The sequence below is a fragment of the Bos indicus genome, chromosome 25 (genome assembly GCF_029378745.1).
Source record: "Bos indicus isolate NIAB-ARS_2022 breed Sahiwal x Tharparkar chromosome 25, NIAB-ARS_B.indTharparkar_mat_pri_1.0, whole genome shotgun sequence".
In the NCBI taxonomy this organism is placed as follows: domain Eukaryota; kingdom Metazoa; phylum Chordata; class Mammalia; order Artiodactyla; family Bovidae; genus Bos; species Bos indicus.
Window position 1 is genome coordinate 9359778 of NC_091784.1, and position 22620 is coordinate 9382397.

A 22620-nucleotide genomic window follows, 5' to 3' on the forward strand; every position below is an offset into this window, starting at 1 on the left:
TATATAGTAGTGTGTGGAAATGATTCCTTTTACAGGTTTGGAATAAGAGAGGGCTTCCTAGGTGGCGCAGTGGTAAAGAATCTGCCTGCCAATACGGGAGCTGCTACTGCTGCTAAGTTGCTTCAGTCGTGTTCGACTCTGAGTGACCCTATGGACAGTAGCCCACCAGGCTCCCCTGTCCACGGGATTCTCCAGGCAAGAATACAGGAGTGGGTTGCCATTTCCTTCTCCTAATACAGGAGACATGGATTCAATTTCTGGGTCATGAAGATCCCCTGGAAAAGGAAATGGCAACCCACTCCAATATTCTTGCCTGGAAAATTCCATGGACAGATGAACCTGGCAGGCTATGGTCCATGGGGTCCCAAAGAATCATACATAATTGAGACAACAGACACAGCAACAACACACGCTAAAAGAGACAGCTCAGGGGTGATTTTTCTCAAGCTGGGAAATACTGTAGCAAGTTTGTGTTCTGATGGCAGTGAAAAGTGCAGAGGGATGATTTTGTGATGCAAGGGGGGGAAAATGGGGCAGTTCCAGGAATAATATCCCAGAGCAGGCTGGAGGAGATGCCATCCAGTGGACCACTGGTGTGTTTGTCCCTAGATTGCAAAGCTAGGCTCCCTCTACCCTGCTCCCTCTTCCCATCAACACACAGTACATTCTTGCCTTCTCTTCTTAGCACTGCTCCAAACATCCCTAAGAACACTCCCATTTGAGAGAATAAAGCCTAGGCCGGAGCACCTGCTATTTCTGCTACTGATAACCACAAATTAGAGTGAAGAGGGAAAACTGGAGGCGGCAGAAGATCTTGTCTGAGCTGCTGGATTCAGGTGTGTGCGCTGTGAGCGTGCTTGCAAAATCACCTTGCTGGGATGTTTCCAAAGTTGGGTCTGACTCTGTGTGACCCTATGGACTGTAGCCCACCAGGCTCCTCTGTCCATGGGATTCTCCAGGAAAGAATCCTGGAGTGGGTTGTCATGCCCTCCTCCTGGGAATCCTCCCAAGCCAAGGATCGCAAAGTTGAGAAGGCATTTTCAAAAGGAAGCAGAGACAAAATGAACAAACACCACTAAAATACAAGCGGTGGCATGAGCTAGGTTTACCGAAGGTGTGGCCTTTACCACCATCTCCAATTTAAAACCATAGGTATTTAATAGGTTTCTTTCAAGGTCATTCAGGCAGCAAAGATAAATTGAGACCTGGGAGAGGTCCTGGAGATTGAGACGAGAGAGGGCTCTGGTCCCCAAGGAGTTGGAAGACAAGTAAGGTATTATTAACAGGATATTCACAGAATGGCATCGTAAGTTAAGGGCTTGGAGAGTTGAAACTGAAAGTTGCTCAGTTGTGTCTGACTCTTTGTGACCCCATGGACTGTATAGTCCATGGAATTCTCCAGGCCAGAATACTGGAGTGGGTAGCCTTTCCCTTCTCCAGGGGATCTTCCCAACCCAAGGATCAAACCCTGGTCTCCTGCATTGCAGGCAGATTCTTTACTAGCTGAGCCATCAGGAAAGTCCAAGAATACTGGAGTGGGTAGCCTATCCCTTCTCCAGCAGATCTTCCTGATCCAGGAATCAAACCAGGGTCTCCTGCATTGCAGGTGGACTCTTTACCAGCTGAGCTATCAGGGAAGCCCATTTGGAGAGTTTTAGATGCTCAAAGCAGGATTAGGTAACCCAGTAAACTTAAACGAGACAAGGCTGAGGCAAGCATAAAGAAGAAGTGGACTTTATGCCAGGAAGTATAAGGAAAAGCGTGCCTCTAACCCAGGTAACAGCATGTGCAAAAAAGAGGTATGCTGGTGAGCATTAAATAATAGACTCACAGAATGAGAAAGTTATTTAAATGATCTTGCCATCCTTTTTACACTTCAATGAGACATGCTCAGTTAAGTGCCTACTTGTCTCACTTCTATTTTATGGCTTAAAACAACACTTGTTTTGTTCACCTGTCTGGAATTTGGGCAGGGCTTGGAGAAAGACATGGCAATGCACTCCAGTATTCTTGCCTGGAAAAATCCTATGGACAGAGGAGCCTGGCGGGCAACAGTCCATGGGGTTGCAAGAGTCGTACATGACTCAGCGACTAAACCACCACCAGTGGGGACAGCTTGTCGACACTGCTCCTTGGAGCGCTTGTCGACACAGCATCAGCTGTGATGGCTCAAAGGCTGGGGCAGAAATCATCTAAAGGTTCATCCCCCTATCAGGTGGTGGGTACCTGGCTGTTGGCTAGGACCCTAGGGAGGGCAACCTGGATACCTACACGTAGCCTCTGCAGTGTGAGCTGGGCTTCCTCCCAACATGGTTGCTCAGTTACGAGGACGAACTTCCCAAGAGAGGAAATGGAGTGGAAGCCACGTCACTTTTATGACCTCGCTTCAGAGGTCATGCAGCATCACTTCTGCTATGTTCTCTTCATTAGAGCCTAGCTCATATCCAAAAAGAGAAGAATTAGGTGACATCCCCATATGGTAAGTGACAAAAAATATGTGGACACGTCTTAAAACCCACCACAGCCCACCTTCTACCCATGAATTATCTATATTCTTCCCATATGCAAAACAGAGACATTCTTTCCCCAAATCCTCCCTACCTCCCTGAAAGTTTCATCTTGCTGGAACACCGGGTCTGATGTTCTTGTCATCTAAATCAGGTCCAGGGGACATATAGATTTTTGAGACAGGAGCCTGCTGTGTCTCCCATCGACTGGCACAGCAATAAAGTTATTCTTTTCTGCTTCACCCAAAAAGCAAATAAATAAATCAGGCCCAAATGACACTTATTAAAGTCTCTCCTTTAACACACTGAGTCTTAGAACCTCACAGTGGTTGGTAACCAACTAGAATGAAATAACATTTGATTGACTGCTTGATTTTTATGGAGATAGAATCCACAACATTTTATTTCATTTTCCAGTTCCTTTCCTTTCGTGTAAGTGGTATTGGTTTTCCATTCCTAGTATTAATGTCAAGTTTTCTTTCAATACTGCTTTTTTTAAAAAAACAATGATTTTAAAGAAAATAGTAAGTAAATAATAGTATAGGTGATGCTTAGATGTGGCAAAAATTGTGATAGTGGGGAGTATAAAGAATGAAGTATTGATATTTGTTACAATGTGGATAAACTTCAAACATAATAACCCTATGTAAAAGAAACTACCCAGAAAATGACACATAGTGTGTGAGCCCATTGATATAAACTGTCCAGAAAAGGAGAATCTAAGTGGGTAGATTAATGATTGCCTGGATCTGTGGGTGAAAAGGGGGATGGACTTTTTGGGGGGGGTTGATAAAAAATGATCTAAAATCAGATTGTGGTGGTATTGGCACAATTCCGTAAATCTACTAAAAATTGTAGGGAGGTAGTATGGATGTGAGAGTTGGACTGTGAAGAAGGCTGAGTGCTGAAGAATTGATGCTTTTGAACTGTGGTGTTGGAGAAGATCCAACTGTGGTGTTGGCAAGATCCAACCAGTCCATTCTGAAGGAGATCAGCCCTGGGATTTCTTTGGAAGGAATGATGCTAAAGCTGAAACTCCAGTACTTTGGCTACCTCAGGTGAAGAGTTGACTCATTGGAAAAGACTCTGATGCTGGGAGGGATTGGGGGCAGGAGGAGAAGGAGACGACAGAGGATGAGATGGCTGGATGGCATCACTGACTTGATGGACGTGAGTCTGAGTGAACTCCGGGAGTTGGTGATGGACAGGGAGGCCTGGCGTGCTGCGATTCATGGGGTCGCAAAGAGTCGGACACGACTGAGCGACTGAACTGAACTGAACTGAGGATCTTAGGAGACAGTGCCTCTACTTTGCTTGTGGGAAGACTATGAGTAATTCATGGCCTGAGGGTGGACTGGGGTGGGTTTTAAGATGTGTCCACACACTTTTTGTCATGTGCCATCCATGAAATATCATCTGATTCCTCTTGTTTTTGGATATGGCTGGGCTCTAATGAAGAGAACATAGCAGAAATGACGCTGCATGACTTCTGAAGTGAGGTCATGGAAGTGACGTGACTTCCACTCCACTTCCTCTCTTGGGAAGTTCATCCTTGTAACTGAGCCCCCATGTTGGGAGGAAGCCAAACTCACATTGGAGACCCTCCACTTAAAACTTCCCAGTTGGCTCAGTGGATAAACAATCCATCTGCAATGCAGGAGATGCCAGAGACACAGGTTCCATTCCTGGGTCAGGAAGATCCCTTGGAAGAGGAAATGACAACCCATTCCAGTATTCTTGCCTGGAAAATCCCATGGACAGAGTAGCACAGTGGTCGAAAAGAGTCCAACACGGCTGAGCGACTAAGCATGCATGCGCACTTCAAACGAGCTAATTTTATGGTATGTAAATTTCTTAATAAAACTGTTGGAAAACTGTGAGACCACATTTGGATGCCTGGAGTTTTTGAGACACTGGGCAGTAACAGTAGGAGGATTTTCAAATTATGTTAATCAGAGCAGCTCACTTTGAAGGAAAAAATATAGAATGGCCAATCAGGCCTGGATCAACAGCACTCTGATCTGTCCTCATTTGTTTTTAGAAACAGTTTAATGTAGAAACACAGACATTTCTAGAAATGAGCAAAGCTGCCCACCAGAGCAAAGACGAGTTCTCCCTGCCCAGCACCAGCTGATGGCATGAACCATTGTGTGGGGCCATTTAACCTCTAGGTCTCATGGTTTATTTATGAAGGTGACTCATGTCTTATTTATGATAAAAAGAGGAAGGTCATCATGTAAACATCTTTGAATGAAGCTTCTCTGAGCACAGAACAGAACAAGACGAGTCAGCAGATCAGAGTTTACTTCATTTGCAGGGATGTGTATCTGTCACTTGTCTAGGGTCTTGGGACCTTGGGACAAATGGACTCAACAGAACACTTTAAAGAACTGAACCCATTTGTAGGTTGAAGAGGGTCTGATTTGGACCTTAGTTGATGAGTGTTTTGGAGGACAGTATTCCTAAGCTGAAAATGCCTGAGAAGCAGTGGGCTAGAATATGCAGGGTGGACAACAGCATCCCAGAGTCCGGGATGGTTTTCCAGAGACTTTCCACAAATTGTAGTAATTACTGTTTGTGATTTCCTTTATGGATCAGCAAAAGAAGACTCTCAAAGGAAGACAGCTGAGCAAATGACAGCCTCCCTCAGGGAAATTCCATTTGCGAGAGGTCACCCTCTCCTCACCCCAACTCCTGCACCTCGCCCTCCCCCACCTCCCCCAAAGATGAAGGGATGGGATGGGAACAGACTTAGGGTAGCTCTAGGGTAGCTCATCCATGCTGTGAGTCTAGCCCCCTCTGCATTCAGGGGTAGGGGTTAGGTCCTGCAGCTTTTTGTCACTCAGCTTCTTCTTTTTTTTTAAATTAATTCCTTTATGAAGTAGGATTGATTACAATGTTTCAGGCACACAGAAAAGTGATATGTGTATTCTTTTTCAGATTCTTTCCCCATATAGGCTTGGATGGTAAAGAATCTGCCTGCAATGCAGGAGACTCAGGTTCAATCCGTGGGTCGGAGGAGGGCATGGCGACCTACTCCAGTATTCTTGCCTGGAGAATCCCATGGACAGAGGAGCCTGTTGGGCTACAGTCCATGGGGTCTCAAAGAGTCAGACATGTCTGGATGACTAACACTTTCACTTTCATGTAGGCTATTATATATAAAATATTGAGTATAGTCCCCTGTGCTATACAATAGGGTACTTGTTATTTATCTGTTTTGCATGTAGTAGTGTGTATGGGTTAACCCCAAATTCCTAATCTATTCCTCCCCATGCTTTCTTTCCCTTTTGTTTGTAAGTCTATTTCTCTCTGCTTCCTCCTTTGATGTAAATAGGAGAAAAATCTCTGCTAAAAGCCACAGTTTTCCTTTTAAAACAAACAAATGAAGCCATGTTGCTGCTCAAGTCCCTTCAGTGGCTTCCCGGCTTGTTGTTGTTCAGTCATGTCTGACTCTTTGCGGCCCCATGGACTGCAGCATGCTAAGCTTCCCTGTCCTTCACCATCTCCCAGAGCTTGCTCAAACTCATGTCCATTGAGTCAGTGATGCCATCCAACCATCTCAGCCTCTGTCGTCCCCTTCTCCTGCCCTCAATCTTCTCCAGCATCAGGGTCTTTTCAAATGAGTCAGCTTTTCACATGAGGTGGCCCAAGTATTGGAGTTTCAGCTTCAACATCAGTCCTTCCAATGAACATTCTGGACTGATTTCTTTAGGATGGACTGGTTGGATCTCCTTGCAGTCCAAGGGACTTTCAAGAGTCTTCTCCAACACCACAGTTGGAAAGCATCAATTCTTCGGCACTCAGCTTTCTTTATGGTCCAACTCTCACATCCATACATGACCACTGGAAAAACCATAGCCTTGACTATACAGGTGTTTGTCGGCAAAGTGATGTCTCTGCTTTTTAATACTCTGTCTAGACTTATCACAGCTTTTCTTTCAAGGAGCAAGCATCTTTTAGTTTCATGGCTGCAGTCACCATCCACAGTGATTTTGGAGCCCATGAAAATAGTCTGTCACTGTTTCCATTTTTTCCCCTTCTATTTGCAATGACATGATGGGACTGGCTGCCATGATCATAGTTTTTTGAATGTTGAGTTTTAAACCAGCTTTTTCACTCTCCTCTTTCACTTTCATCAGGAGGCTCTTTAGTTCCTCTTCACTTTCTGCCATTAGGGTGGTATCATCTGCATATCTGAGGTTATTGATATTTCTCTCAGCAATCTTGATTCCAGCTTGAGCTTCATCCAGCCCTGTATTTTGAAACTGTGCAGTAAGGTTCTCTATGTCCTTGACCTACACTGCCTGCGTCTGGCCACTGAACACTTAGAATATGGCTAGTTTAAATTCAGGTGCACTGGCTTCCCTGGTGGCTCAGTGGTAAAGACTACACCTGCCAATACAGATACAAGTTCGATCTCTGGTCCGGGAAGATCCCACATGCCTCAGGGCAACTAAGCCCATGTGCCATAACCATTGAGTCTGTGCTCGAGAGCCTGGGAACCACAATTACTGAGCCCACCATCTCTGCAACTTCAGAAGAGCCCACACAGCAATGAAGACCCAGCACAGCCAAAAGTAAATAAGTAAAATTATAAATTCAGATACGTTGTGAGTGTGAAATACACAGTGGATGTGACATTCCCATATTTGAAGACAATAGGAATAAAATAATGTGAAATAGCTCATTGAGACTTTCAAATGTTAGTACGGTTGAAATGATAATATTTTAGATATATTGGCTCAAGTACAATATGTTTAGGTTATTTTCACCTCTTTAAAACTGTAGATACTAGAAAATTGAAAATTACATTTGTAAGCACCCTGTGTTTCTATGAGATGGTGTTAACCTAGCGTCTGCTCATTACACTGACCTCTGGTTTCTCTGTGAATGAGGCAATCATGCTCTGGGCTTTTGCACCTGCGTGCGTACTAAGTTACTTCAGTCGTGTCCGACGCTCTGTGACCCTATGGACTGTAGCCCGCCAAGCTCCTCTGTCCATGGGATTCTCCAGGCAAGGATACTGGAGTGTGTTGCCATGCCCTTCTCCAGGGGATCTTCCCGACCCAGGAATCAGACCCCCATCTCTTAAGTCTCCCGCATTGGCAGGCAGGCTCTTTACCACTAGTGCCACTCGGGTTCATTGCCAGTGAACAAGGCAATCATCCTCTAGGCTTTGGCACCTGCTGCTGCTAAGTCGCGTCAGTCGTGTCCAACTCTGTGCGACCCCATAACGGCAGCCTAGAATCCTCTGTCCCTGGGATTCTCCAGGCAAGAACACTGGCGTGGGTTGCACCTACTGTTCACTAATCTTGGAGAGCACTTCACTGAGCACAGATGTGGCTCCTTCCTTTGCCTCCTTCAAGCCTCAGTTCAAAGGTAATCTTATCAGAGAAGTCTTCTTTGAAACATACTTTCTGAAGAAGAATCCTAATCACTCCTAATTACCTTTTCTTGTTTTATTTCTGTTCCTAGTACTTAGCATTGATGTCACACTGCACCCTCAATTTATCTGTTGCATGTAAATTTCAAAGAACAGGGGCTTTGATGTTCTCATCTTTGGGTCTTCCAGTGCCTAACATGGACAGGTAAACTGTCTGATCACACAGAGCTTTGTCTCATGGGGGAAGCAGGGAAGTAGGCAGATTTCTTCACTGAATTAGGATGTGTTATAGGGGCTTCTGGGGTGGTGTTAGTGGTAAAGGTCCCGCCTGCTGATGCGGGAGACCTAAGAGACGTGGGGTCTCTGGGTCAGGAAGAACCCCTGGAAGAGGGCATGGCAACCTATTCCTCCAATATTCTTGCCTGGGAAATCCCACGGACAGAGAGTCAGACATCACTGAAGTGACTAAGCACCCATAAAGGAGAGGAATAGCCTGCTAAGGGACACAAAGGAGGATGCTGTTCTTGCTGGTCCACCTTTCATGAATTTCCCCTCTTCTTTAGTAACAAAAACCCTAATATCTATCAGGTTTTCATGCCTCCCCTGTTGCCAGGTTTCTCATGGGTTGGATACCCCATCCCTGTGTGGACCTGAACCTCCTTGCAAGTGATTGGTTCAGGAATCAGCATGTGACCCAACTGTGGCCAATGAGGGTACAAGGGCTTACTGAGAGGATGCTGGGAAAATCATATTGTTTCCTAGAAGGAGAGATGGGCTCTCTTTTACTTCTAGGCGTGGTCATGTCTGGGCATGATGCCTGGAATGGCTGCAGCAATCTTGTGACAGCTTGAGGATGAAATTAGCATTTAACATCAGGTGGCGCAGTGGTAAAGAATCCTCCTGCCAAGGCAGGAGATGCAAGAGACATAGGTTTGATCCCTGGGTTGGGAAGATCCCCTGAAAGAGGAAACGGCAATCTACTTCAATATTCTTACTTGGAAAATTTCATGGACAGACGAGCCTGGTTGTTTACAGTCCATGGGGCCACAAGGAGTTGGACAGTAACTGAGTGCCTGAGCACATGCACCAGCAAGAGGGAGGAGAAGCATCTGGGTCTCTGAAGATGTCACTGAGCTGATGAGCTGACCACCTGTGAAGTGACCGCATGGACTATCCAGTCCATGGAATTCTCCAGGCCAGAATACTGGAGTGGGTAGCCTTTCCCTTCTCCAGGGGATCTTCCCAACCCAAGGATCAAACCCAGGTCTCCCACATTGCAGGCAGATTCTTTACCAGCTGAGCTACCAGGGAAGCCCTAGAGTCTCCATGGAGATAATAAATGTCATAACTGTTAAATAATTTTGAGTTAGAGTCTTGGTGATGTGCAGCTGAAAGTTTCCTGGACTTGATATGTGACTTGGTATGTGTCTACAAAGAAGTAGATTCTGATTAAAGATTTTCATGCAAGAGATTTCTCTGGGAATGTCCTCCAGATCAGAACCCTTGGTAAATGAGGGAAGTAGAGTCATGCAAAGGAGTTGAATTGTGATGTGGGAACAATAAAGCTTCAGCTGATCCATCTGGATGAAGCAAGCTGTGGAGCTGGTATGGTCCCAAGGGTTGCTCTTCCTTGAGACAAAGTGGTCAGGTTGCTATACAGCCATGTGGAACAATTTATGGATGTGCATTGGCCCCAGGAAGGTGAAGTGACTTTGGGTGGGATAATTCTCTGCATGCATGCATGCTATGTCACTTCAGTTGTGTCCAGCTCTTTGCGACTCCATGGACTGTTGCCTGCCGGGCTCCTATGTCCGTGGGATTTTCCAGGCAAGAATGCTTGAGTGGGTTGCCATTCCCTTTTCCAGGGTATCTTCCTGACCCAGGGAGCGAACACCTGTCTCCTATGGCTCCTGCCTTGCAGGCAGATTCTTTACCAGTGAGCCACTGGGCAAGCCCATAGTTCTCTTTGATTGGAGGCATTTTCTGGACAGGGACTTGGAGGTAAGCACTGTCAGGGCCTTGCATTCCAGTAGCTGAAGGTGAGTCTGGGTGGCTTACTGCAGCCTGCTAGAGGAGGTGATCTCTAAGCTATGATCTCAAGAGATATGTTAGGGACCTCTTTTGTGGTCCAATGGTTAAGAACCTGCCTTCCAGTGCAGGGGATGTGAGTTCGATTCCTGGTCAAGGAACTGAGAGTCCACATGCCACAGGGCAACTAGGCCCACATGCTGAAATTAGAGAAAGCCCTGGTGCCACAATAAAGACCCAGCACAGCCACAGATAAAAATGAAATAAACAGACATGCATGTTATTCCAGTGGAGGGTTGGGAAAATGGAGACCATTCAAAAGATAGCAAATAGTAGTTGAAAATCTTGGTGATAATGAAGAGCTTGGTACATTTTCAGCATTGGAGGGGTGACCCTTTTCTACCCACTCCAAGTAAGATTCAGCTGGGTTTTCTGTCACTTGTACCTAATGAATCCCGGTAGAGTATGTCTAAGTGGCAGAGACATAATTTGAAACCTGTCCTCTATGACTCAAGAGTTTAAGAGCTTTCTCTACATGTCATATTGTCTCCCCAGGTAAATAATATTTCTCCATATCTGCTGCTGCTAAGTAACTTCAGTCCTGTCCGACTCTTTGCAGCCCCATGGACCCTGCCAGGCTCCTCTGTCTATGGGATTCTCTAGGCAAGAATACTGGAATGGATTTCCATGCCGTCCTCCAGGGGATATGTCTCCTGCACTGGCAGGCAGGTTCTTTACCACTAGCACCCCCTGGGAAGCCCTGTATCTGAGTCACTTGAAATATCTCTAAGCGAGATCTTCATGTGACCACTCTGAAAATAAAGCTATAGAGGTCACTGCCAAGAGGATTGACACCCACATATTTTCATTTCACATGTTGGCAATGCGGCCTTCGTGTTACCTCCTCTAAATGTAATTTCTGCTTATGGGCCTTCCTTTGCCCCACCGCTGTGCAGCAGAGGCCCCAGGAGGGAAGAACAGCAGGACCATGGCAAAAGCTAGAAGGGCAGGCACTCAATCAGAGCAAGAGTTTCACAAGCTAAGTCCTAATGATGGAAAGAGATCATTTCATTCATAGTAAATTAGTGACCTGTAGGCAGTGCTTCTGTCACCACCGCTGAAGGTCGAATGTGTTTCTGGAGTGAGTTCATCAAGTAAAAGAAGCATCTAGAGACCAATCAACATAAGGTTGAGGGAAGCAAACACCCTCATGCCACCAAGAGCTGTAGAATATTCTGTGGGCTCATCTCTCCAAGCACTCACATGTGTGCGTGCCTGTCTGCTCAGTTGCATCCAATTCTTTGAGACCCTATGAACTGTAGCCCGCCAAGCTCCTCTGTCTGTGGGATTTCCCAAGCAAGAATACTGGACTGGAGTGTCACCTCCTACTCTAGGGGATCTTCTCCATCCAGGGATTGAAACTGTATCCCCTGTGCCTCCTGCATTGGCAGGCAGGTTCTTTACCACTGAGCCACCTGGAAAGCCCCAAAACAGCGATGGTAGTAGTAGTGTTAGTCACTCGGTCATGTCCGACTCTTTGTGACCCCATGGGCTGTAGCCTGCCAGGCTCCTCTGTCCATGGGATTTCCCAGGCAAGAATACTGGAGTGGACTGCTATTCCCTTCTCCAGAGAATCCTCCTGACCTAGGGATCCAACCCAGGTCTCTTGCGTTGCAGGCAGATTCTTTACCATTTGAGCTACAGGGAAGACCCTAAAGCAGCCATACTCCCAGGTCAAAAGAAATCAGGTTATAACTGGGGAAAGAGGGTACTGATCTCTTCAATATACATCAGGTTCCAATATTTCCCACCTTTGATCATACTGCTCCATCTACCTAGAATCCCTGTCTTTTCTACTATGCTTAGAAAACTCCTAGTCACTCTTCAAAACCCAGTTTGTGAAGTGTTCCTCACTGCTCCCAAGGACAAGTCAGTTGCTCTGTCCTTGGAACTTTCTCTATGTTGACTTTTTCTGTAGCATTTTCTCTCAGTACAAAAGACAATGTATTGAAGTTCCTAGTTTAAGCATCTGATTGCCGTCTAGACTATAAGCTCCTTTAGGGGAGGGACATTACTGTTGTTGTTTAGTCGCTAAGCTGAGCCGGATTCTTTATGACCCCATGGACTGTAGCCAGCCAGGCTTGTCTGTCCACGGGATTTCCCAGGTAGGAATACTGGAATGAGTTGCCATTTCCTTCTCCAGGGGGTCTTCCCAACCCAGGGATCGAACTTGCATTTCCTGCTTGGCAGGTGGACTCTTTACCACTGAGCTACCAGGGAAGCCCCCCCTTTCTGAGTGGCACCCATTTGAACCTGCCCTTTGGAACTCAGAGAAAGTCAAGGAGGCTGAGTGAAACCTTTTTCAAGAAGTGGGGGCTCACAGGAAGGATTTGTATCTGGGAGGGCCCCACAGGCCCTACTCAGTTCCATCATTAATGCAACCATTTCTAGGGATACCTGAGGAGGGACTTGGTGATAGGATCAATACTTAATTTTTACCACATGTACTTTGTACTGCTTGAATTTTTATGTATTACTTTTTATGTGCATGTATTAATTTTATCCATTTAAAATTACATTTTTAAAAAATACTTATTTTTAATCAGTGGATGATTGCATTACAATATGGGTTTGATTTCTATCATTCATCAACATGCATTAACCATAGGTGTACATATGTCCCCTTCCTCTTGACTCTCCCTCCCGCCTCCCGACCACTCCCACCCCTCTAGGTTATTACAGAGCCCGGGTTTGAGTTCCCTAAATCATAGAGAAAATTCCCATTGGCTATCTATTTACATGCGTTAATGTATATGCATCCATGTTACTCTCTCCATTTATCTCATCCTTTCCCTCTTCTCTCCTACCCTTGTCCATAAGTCTGTCCATATGTGCATTATTATACATGTCCATATGTGCATGTATTACTTTTATCCATTAAAATTGCATTAAAAAAAAAAACAAAGAATTTATTTTAAAAAACAAGCCCTGATTTCTTATATTAATTTCTTCATTCATTCGCTTAATAAATACAGAGAACTTCTTGGGAGCTGAGGTCTGATCATCCAGCTTTCAAAAACTTGTGACCCTTTGGACCTCCCTGGCTCCATGCTTCCCCTTCACAGGGCACAAGTTCGATCCCTGGTCGGGGAGCTAAGGTCCCTCATGCCACATGGTAGAGTCAAAACAAAAACAAAAACATGTGACCCAAGAGTCATCCATTGAGAGAACTGAACAGAATGATACACCTTCGACACGACCAGAACCACTGGTAAGCCTTGTAGCTCCCAAAATTTGTTCGGAGAAGAAGAGAGGAGACCAAAGGTGACCATGACCTTTGAGCCTCTGCCCTTTTCCAGCCACAGGACTAGGCTCCCCAGGTGGCTCAGATGGTAAAGAATCTGCCTGCCAATGCAGGAGATGCAAGGGAGGTGGGTTTGATCCCTGGGTTGGGAAGATCCCCCTGAAGGAGGAAATGGCAACCCATTCCAATATGCTTGCCTGGAGAATCCCATGGACAGAGGAGCCTGTGGAGCCTGGTGGGGGCTACAGTCCATGAGGCCACATACATTCAGACACAACTCAGCACGCTCTGGCTGGCACTGGGAACTCCGTTTCCCATCCCATCTAATCTGCTCTTCTCCTCTGGGGTTCCTAGCACCTCTGTCTGGGCTTGCAACTGACCAGCAAAAGCGTGGTTGAATTTACAAATAAGGACACAAATGAATTTAGATGCAGAGTCCCTCTAGGAAGACGGGGAATGTGGCCTGTGGACAGTAGACTCTTGGGTTAGCCTAGGGCTCAGAGTCCCAGTTGAGAAGCTGAAGGCAGATTGAGACAATTGACTTTCTCTGCTCTCCCCGTGGGGAAGGGAGTACAATCACCAATCAGGATGCTCGCCCAGGGTCTGAACAGGAAGCCGCAGGAAGTATGTCGCTAGGAGGCCTGTTTAATATTTTAATAGTATGTATTTAAAAAATTTATCTCCAGGATATGCTAGGTCCGTTTCTCTCTGCTCTTGAAACTTGAGGGTTTGTCTACTTTCCGAAACCATTGCCTCAAAGGGGAACAGAGTCTTGATTATTTTCAACAGATATTTTCCAGGCACCTCCTTTATTAAGAATGTTGTGAGAGAAGTCGCAACAGACTCTTTCTCTTTTTAAAGAATACTTCACCCCACTCAGTTACCAGTGCTCACTGTCTGTGACTATGTTTGTTTTTTATAGAAACAGTGGCTCATCTATGATGTCGGGGTTATTTGTTTTTCTTCAGTTACTAGCAAGTTCAGAACCCAACGGTACCATCCATGTCTAGCATAGTTTCCAATTTGTCTATATAGGTGGTTCTTATCTCCATCTTTTCTACACTCTCCATGTCCTTTTCCTTAATTTTATCCTTATTTTATTTCCTTTTCCTGATTTTATCTTGTATTAAATAAACCCTATAAAAACCTTTTGGAACAAGGCAGGTATAAATAAACCCTATAAAAACCTTTTGGAACAAGGCAGGTATATCAGTTCCTAGGGCTCCTGTAATAAATATACACTAATTTAGTGGCTTAAAACAAGAGAAGTTTATTCTCTCACAATTCTGGGGCTTCCCAGGTTTGTACTAGTGGTAAAGAATCCACCTGCTGATGCAGGAGATGCAAGAGGCGCAGGTTCGATCCCCAGGTCAGGAAGATCCCCTGAAGTAGGAAATGGTAACCCACTCCAGTATTCTTGCCTGGAAAATACCATGGACAGAGGAGCCTGACAGGCTACAGTCCACAGGGCCACAAAGAGTCGGACACGACTGAACATGCACGTGCGCACACACACTCACACACATGCACATACACAATTTTGTAGCTTAAAACAATGGAAGTATGCTCTTTTACAACTCAGGAGGCAAGAGGCACCGCATTAAGGTGGAGGCTGGGCTGGACAGCTCCACGCCTCTCTGCTGGCTTCTGGTGGTTGCTGGTAATCCCTGGTGTTCCTCGGCTTCTAGATACATCGCTCCAGTCTCAGTTTCCCCATTGGCAAAATGCAGAGAGTGGACAGAATGTTCTAGAATCTTCTGATTCTAAAGGTCAATGGCTTCCCCGATAGGAGAAGGGTCACTGACCATCACTGGATTTTATGAATTCATGTTCTGGAAAGTGACCCTCCAGGTGAAGTAGGGAGGACTCTTTGGGTCAGATTCTACACGGGGGCCAGGATGGAGGGTCCTGATGACCAAGCGATGTGGATCAAGATAAGCAGAGTGAGGGGAGAGAGTACAACGATCATCAGTAGCAACAGCCTCAACTTCTTTTCCATGGGCTTCCTGTGCCAGAGGGAGTCCCTGAGCAGCACGGAGCATGAATCCTGGGGCTGGGGTGGTATCTGTTGTGTCCCCCAACCGTGTGTCTCAGAGTCTGGCATGCAGGAGCATTTCAAACTATCTGCTGACAGGCAGTCTGGGTTAAATCACACGGATCTGGTTCATATCCTGGTTCTGTCTCTTGGACAAGTGACTGATTGAGCCTCTGGAGACACATCTGTAAAATGGGTACAATAGCTGCCCTGTGGGGCTATTTAAGCCTCGCACCTAGAATTTGCTAAGTGACAAAGTCTGGGTTCTGCGGTTGAATGGTATGAGTTCCAATTCCGCCTCTTGTACTTCTCAGCTGTTCGATTTTAAGCAAGACCCCTGAACCTTCTGTGCCTCCAACTCCTTGTCTGTGAAAAGGCAATAATCCCCTTCACTGAGTTGTGGGGAGGATAAAATGAGATGTGAATGTAACGTGCTCACCACAGGTCTTGGCTCAGTAATTCTTTTCTGTTCTTTAATTTCTCTGCAAGGATGCAGGAGGGGTTTCCCTGACGGTCTTACACTTAACAGATGCAGAGTCAGTGTTGTCCCCAGGCAGCCCCCAGACCCCTACAGACTCAGGATTCCCCCTTCCCACATCGGGAGGCAGGGTGACACCCTTTTAATAAAAACAGAAAGAAAAAGGTTTTTTTTTTCTTAGATGGGCCAGCTTGCTGAAGAACTCTCAGAAATCCATTAACTCCAGTATTACTGAACATCTGAATGCAATTTGCAGGCTATAATAACATCTCTCTAGTTAGCAAATGTTTATGCCTCTCTATAATTTTCTTTTCCATATGAAAATAGACCTGTCATACTAACGTGGTCGGCCAGCTGCCTCTATAATATCCTTAATAAGCAGGAAGAATCGTCCGCTCTGCAGTCTGATGGGCTTGGTGTGCATTTCTGTTCTGAGCAGGCTCAGAGAAGAATGTGGGTCTCCAGCTTTTGAGGGTAATTCACACGTATGTAGCACTCAATAGGTAGAAAATGTGGGACCCGAGGAGAAAGGAATTGGAGGCACAGACCTGCTTCAGACTGCCAAGCACAAAGCTGGGCTCATCTATATTTCAGTGGCACCCCAAGTTGGGTGGCTGTGTGTGTCAGAGTCCCCCACAGGACTGCTTAACGAATATATATTCCTGGGTCTCATTCCAGACTTGCTGAATGAGAGTTCCTGCTGGTAGTGCCTGGGCTTCTGTATTTTTTAAACGTTTCTTTGACCTCCTGGTGGGTTGCATGCATTTTAGAGCATGGAGGGGCTAAATTCTTATAGCACAGAGTGCACGTGTGTGCTCAGTTGCTCGGTCATGTGCGATACTTGGTGACCCCATGGACTGTAGTCCTCCAGTCTCCACTGTCCATGGGATTTTCCAGGCAAGAATACTGGAGTGGGTTGCCATTTCTTCCTACAGGGGATCTTCCCGATCCAGGATCCAGGGATCGAACCCATATCTCCTGCATCTCCTGCGTTGGCAGGCCGATTCTTTACCCCGGAGCCACCTGGGAAGCCGTCTTATAGCATAGTGGGAAAGACAATCACATTTAAGGGGAAAGCGTCCTCTAAATACAATAGATATGGGTCATTTAAGTTTTCCCCCAAAGTTTGCTTCCCTTAAAATAGCTAGGGAATTTAGACCCCCAAACCAGCCTCATATCTGAGGTATCAAAACCGAGTGCCGACTGAATGCACTGGTATTTGTGGCTGGACCAGAAGAAATATCTTGTCCCTGCAGAGGTTGTATCCTAGCAGATAATTACAACAGAAGACAAACAGCGCCATGAATGAGGCAGGGGAGCAGGGGCGCTGGTGAGGGACGCTGACCTAGTCTCGGGGACAGGGAGAGGGAGGAGCAGCTAAACTGAAGAGAAGGGTAAGTTAGCGGAAGGAAGGTGGGGGTGTGCTAGGCGGGAGGAAGGCCGCATGACTGGGTCCCTCAGCTAGAAGAAGCCCAGAAGGTCAGAGGCGGGCAGAACTTTCTGCTTGGCTGGCATAGAGAGTGAGAGATGGAAAATGCTGAAAAATGCGATCAGACTGCAGGGGGAAACTGGGTGTCACGTTGAGTTCAGACTTCATCCTGAGGGCAATGGGGAGCCATCAGCAGCACTTGGTGAGGGAAGACTGCGGTCATGTCCATGTTTCATAAAAATCACCATGGTGGTGACATGAGCTGTGACTGAAGGGAGCACACCTCGGCTTTGGGGGACCAACTGGGGGCTGCTGTTTTGCCCAAGTGAAAGGTGAGGGTACCTGGGCTGAGGTACAGGCAGTGGAAGTGGTGACTAGTCGACAGGCTCAAGTCACATTACAGCAGTAATTTCCACTCTGTGTGGAGCGATTGGACACTGGAAAATAGGGGACAAAATTAGGAGGCAGAATAATCAAGTGACTCCCTCCCTCAAGGCAATGGCTATGACCTCTATTGGTTTTGAATTCTGATTTCTTTCTTTTTTTTTTAAAAAGGAAGCAGGACTCAGTCCCAGGATCACAAGAAGTGTTTTAAATGAAAGGAGAAGAAAGGCTTAATTCTTTTTGTTTTGGGGGAGGGTTTTTGTTTTAACTGGTGGCTCAGATGGTAAAGCGTTTGCCTATAATGTAGGAGACCTGGGTTCAATCCCTGGCTCAGGAAGTTCTCATGGAGAAGGAAATGGCAACCCACTCCAGTATTCTTGCCTGGAAAATCCCATGGATGGAGGAGCCTGGTAGGCTACAGTCCATGGGGTCGCAAAGAGTCTGACATGACTGAGTAACTTCACTTTTGGTCATACTTCAAGCGTGTGGGATTTTAGTTTCCCGACCAGCAATGGAATTCGTTCCCCCTGCAGTGGAAGCCCAGACTCTTAACCACTGCGATACCACCAGGGAAGTCCCGTATTTTTTTTTCCCCCATCTAATGTGACCTCACATGCATTTCCCTTCAAGTACTCTTGCCTGGAAAATCGCATGGACAGAAGAGCCTGGTAGGCTGCAGTCCCTGGGGTCGCTGAGGGTCGGACACGACTGAACGACTTCACTTTCATTTTTCACTTTCATGCATTGGAGAAGGAAATGGCAACCCACTCCAGTGTTCTTGTCTGGAGAATCCCAGGGACAGGGGATCCTGGTAGGCTGCCATTTTGGGGGTCGCACAGAGTCGGACATGACGGAAGCGACTTAGCAGCAGCATGCATTTCCCACCCCATGCTAAACTTTTCACAAACATTAATGAAAGCTTACTTGCATGGGTGCTCAATTGCGTCTGATTCTTTGCGATCCCATGGACTGTAGCCCGCCAGGCTCCTCTGTCCATGCGATTTGCCAGCCAAGAATACTGGAGTGGGTTGCCATTTCCGCCTCCAGGAGGTCTTCCCGACCCAGGGATCGAACCCACATCTCCTGCGTCTGCTGCACAGGCAGGTGGATTCTTTACCACTGCGCCACCTGGGAAGCCCCCAAACTATCGGCAGCCTCCTTGTGGAAGTGACCGAAGAGAATTATTAAGCAGCCATACAATATTCTATTCTGTGGATGCACTGTGATTTTTAAACTGGCTTCACTGAGGCACAGTTGATATACAGAGGCCTGCACATGCTGCTGCTGCTAAGTTGCTTCAGTCGTGTCCGACTCTGTGTGACCCCATAGACGGCAGCCCACCAGGCTCCTCCATCCCTGGGATTCTCCAGGCAAGAACACTGGAGTGGGTTGCCATTTCCTTCTCCAATTGGTTGAGTCTGGATATTTGCAAACACCTGTGGTGCCATCACTATGATCAAGGTAACAGATTCATCCAACACCTCGCAGAAAATCCCTGGGTCCCTTTATTATTTACTTTGTGGGAAGAGCCCTTAACCTGAGATCTACCCTCTTAACAAATTCTAACTGCACAATACGGTATTGTTAACTAGAGGTACCCTGTTGTACAGCCATCTCTTAGCACTGATCATCTGGCAGAAAAGAAACTTCATATCCATTGAATTCCCCCATCCTCCAGCCCCTGGAAACCACCATTGTATTCTCGGTGAGTTTGACTATTTTAGATATGAATGGAATTATGTAGCATTTGTCTTTCTGGCTTATTTCACTTAGCATAACGTCCTCTGGAGGTTTCCCTAGTGGCTCAGTGGTAAAAAAAATCCACCTGCAATGCAGGAGACATAAGAGATGCAAGACACAGGAGATGCAATCCCTGTTTCAGGAAGATCCCCTGGAGGAGGGCATGGCAACCCATCCCAGTATTACTGCCTGGAGAATCTTCATGGACAGAGGAGCCTGGTGGGCTGCAGTTCACAGGGTCGCAAAAAGTCAAACACGATTGAAGCAACTGAGCATGCACACATGCATAATGTCCTCCAGATTCATCCATGCTGTCATAAATGTCAGGATTTCCTTCTTTCTTAAGGCTAAATAGTGTTCCCTTGTATATATACAATACATTTCTTTATTCTTTCATCTGGTGATGGATACTTGAGTTATTTCCACATACTGCCATAATGTATTTAAACAGTCCTATTGCTGGCCATTGAATTGGTTCACACATTATTTTAAATAAAATGCTACAGTTATATATGGACTTAAATCCTTTCCCTTATTTTAGATTTTTTTGGAGAATAATTATTACATAATATTACAGAGTTTCTTTCTTTCTTTTTTTTCCTTTAAGAAAAACATAGCCTGAAAGGAGGTCTGAGTGCCGGTTTTGTTGGGCAACTGTCTTCTCTCCATTCTCAGTTTGGTGATGGTTGATTTGCTAGGTTGTGTCTGACTGTTGTGACCCTGTGGACTGTGGCCCGCCAGGCTCCTCTGTCCATGGGATTTCCCAGGCAAGAATACTGAAGTGGGTTGCCATTTCCTTCTCCAGAGGATCTTCCCAACCCAAGTATCAAACCTGGGTGTCTTGTATTGCAGGCAGATTCTTTACCAACTTAGCTACCAGGGAGCCATTCACAATTTACTCATCTGTACAATGGGTTCTCAGTGGGATGATCCCTGAGCATCTTCAGCCACCATCATTCTCTGGGGCTGCTCAGATTAGCAGTGCAGGACAGCTGGCCCTGACCTGGGACCCTTGGGAGGTTATTCCAGTGAGTGCCCCTCCAGCCAGCGGCTGCTCCACTGACCCAGAGGGAGTACCGAGAAAACTGCGCCTGTCTAGGACTCCAAGCAGAAAGGGTTGAGAACTCAGGCTCTATACTCAGACATGGAGTTGAATCCACTTACCAGCTGCATAATCTGGGTCAGGCTAATTATCTTCCTTGGGTCTCAGTTTCCTCATCTGTAAAATGGTAATAACAACAGGACTTAGTTTATTGGGTTATAACAAATGAGATGAATGGCATAAGGTGCCTGGCTGATTCCAAGCAGAAAGTGAAAATTAGCTCTTATTATTATGTTTCTGGTCTCAGTACCTCCAGTTTTAAGCAGTAACATCATTATAGTGTGCTGTTTGAGAACAGAGACCCTGGAGGTTCAAGAGCAGTTCTATGACCTTGGGCAACCTCTCTGAGCCTCAGGTTCATCGTATGTAAAATGAGACGATAACACACCCACACTCAAGAGTGACTGTGAATTTTTCAATGAGCTAAGCATGCATGTTCGATTCCTGGGTGGGGAAGATCCCCTGGAGAAGGAAACAGCAACCCAGTCCAGTATTCCTGTCTGAGAAATCCCATGGACAGAGGAGACTGAAGGGCTACGGTTCATGGACTCGCAAAGAATCGAACACAACAATGTGAAGATCTTAGAGCACTGCCTGGTGCGTATTACTGGAGCAGCATCAGTGAAAAAGAGTGTGTTTCTTCCAGCCAACTCAGGCACTGGCCTAGGAGCTACCACCCTTTGCTGAGGGCCCCCTCCTCATCAGGACACTGCAGATACCTCACACACTGTGTTGACAGCAAGTCAAAGCAGGACTTCTGATTCATCACACTTTACAAACTAGGAAGTTGAGGTCTGTGGACATGACCTGACGTGCCCAGGATGCTGGTTTCAGAGGGTGACGCTCCATCTAACCACATACCCCGTGTCCTTCCCGTGACATCACCCGTCAGGCTCCTGGTGATTTCTGATCGTCGACTCTGAAGAGAGGTGGAGAGCTGCCAGAGAGATGGTGTCCTTGAAGCCACGATGACAAATGATCACTTTTCACTCCAAAGAGCTCGGATTCTAATTAAATTACCGGCTTCCTCTGCCCAAGGCTGGTCCAGAGAAGACTGGCTTGATAAGGGACACTCTGTGCCCGAGGGTCAGTCTGGGGCTTGGAATCTGTTATATCTTTTCAAATCAGTGCCAGTGGTCTGATGTGCTGTCATGAACCTCCTAATAAATAAGCTGGTTGACTCAACTGCCCGTAAGCGTGCCAGGATTGGGGTAAGGGACACATTGCAAAACGAATCCGTATCTTCCGGAAAGTAAAAAATTGAACTCAGCATGGCTTTCGTGGACATAGGCCACTGACAGAAAGAGGGGTAAAGCCAAGTAGAAACAAGGAGAGATGAAAAAGAGCCAGAGCCCAGGGGCACTTGGGGACATTGCTTAAGCTACTTCGAGTCTTCTGTTTTTCTCCCAATTTGATACGGAAGAATTCCAAACGAGGCTGTCATCACGGTACGTAGTTCTGGAAGGGGTTTTGCAGCAAGAAGGCTGGGTAGGAGAAGAATTTTGTAATTCATGAGATGAAGCCAGCCCCCCATTTGCCTGTCTCTATCCTAGCACCAGGCGTTTTAACCAAGTTGAGGCTCATAGGTCAACAGACACTGGAATAAAGATTCAGGTAGATGCCCTGCAGAGAGCATGGCTTTGGAGCTGGCAGGCTGGAGTTCCTTCCAGTTTGTCACGTCCTAGCTGTGTGGTGTTGGATGAGCATTTTTTGATATTTTCTTCTTTGTAAACTGCAGATATTTATTCTAATCCTTCTGGATTGTTCAGAGAACTGCACAAATGAACGACGTGGATGGCATAAGACCTTGACACACAGCAGGTGCCCAATAAATGCCAAGAAATACTGGAGGATGGACAGAGTCCCAGATTCTAATTTAAAAATGAGGGGGTGGGACCAGAAATTCTCTAAAAGGCTGGCTGCTTCACAGTCTCCGCACAAATTCCATGCCTATAGCAAGGGCTTTATGAGATGGCTCTAAAAAGATGGAAAATCTATGGCCTTTCGACCCCTGAAAAGTGAAAGTGAAAGTAGCTCAGTCGTGTCTGACTCTTTGCGACCCCGTGGACAATAAAGTCCATGGAATTCTCCAGGCCAGAATACTGGAGTGGGTAGTCTTTCCCTTCTCTAGGGGATCTTCCCAACCCAGGGATCAAACCCAGGTCTCCCACATTGCAGGCGGATTCATTACCAGCTGAGCCACCAGGGAAGCCCACGAACACTGGAG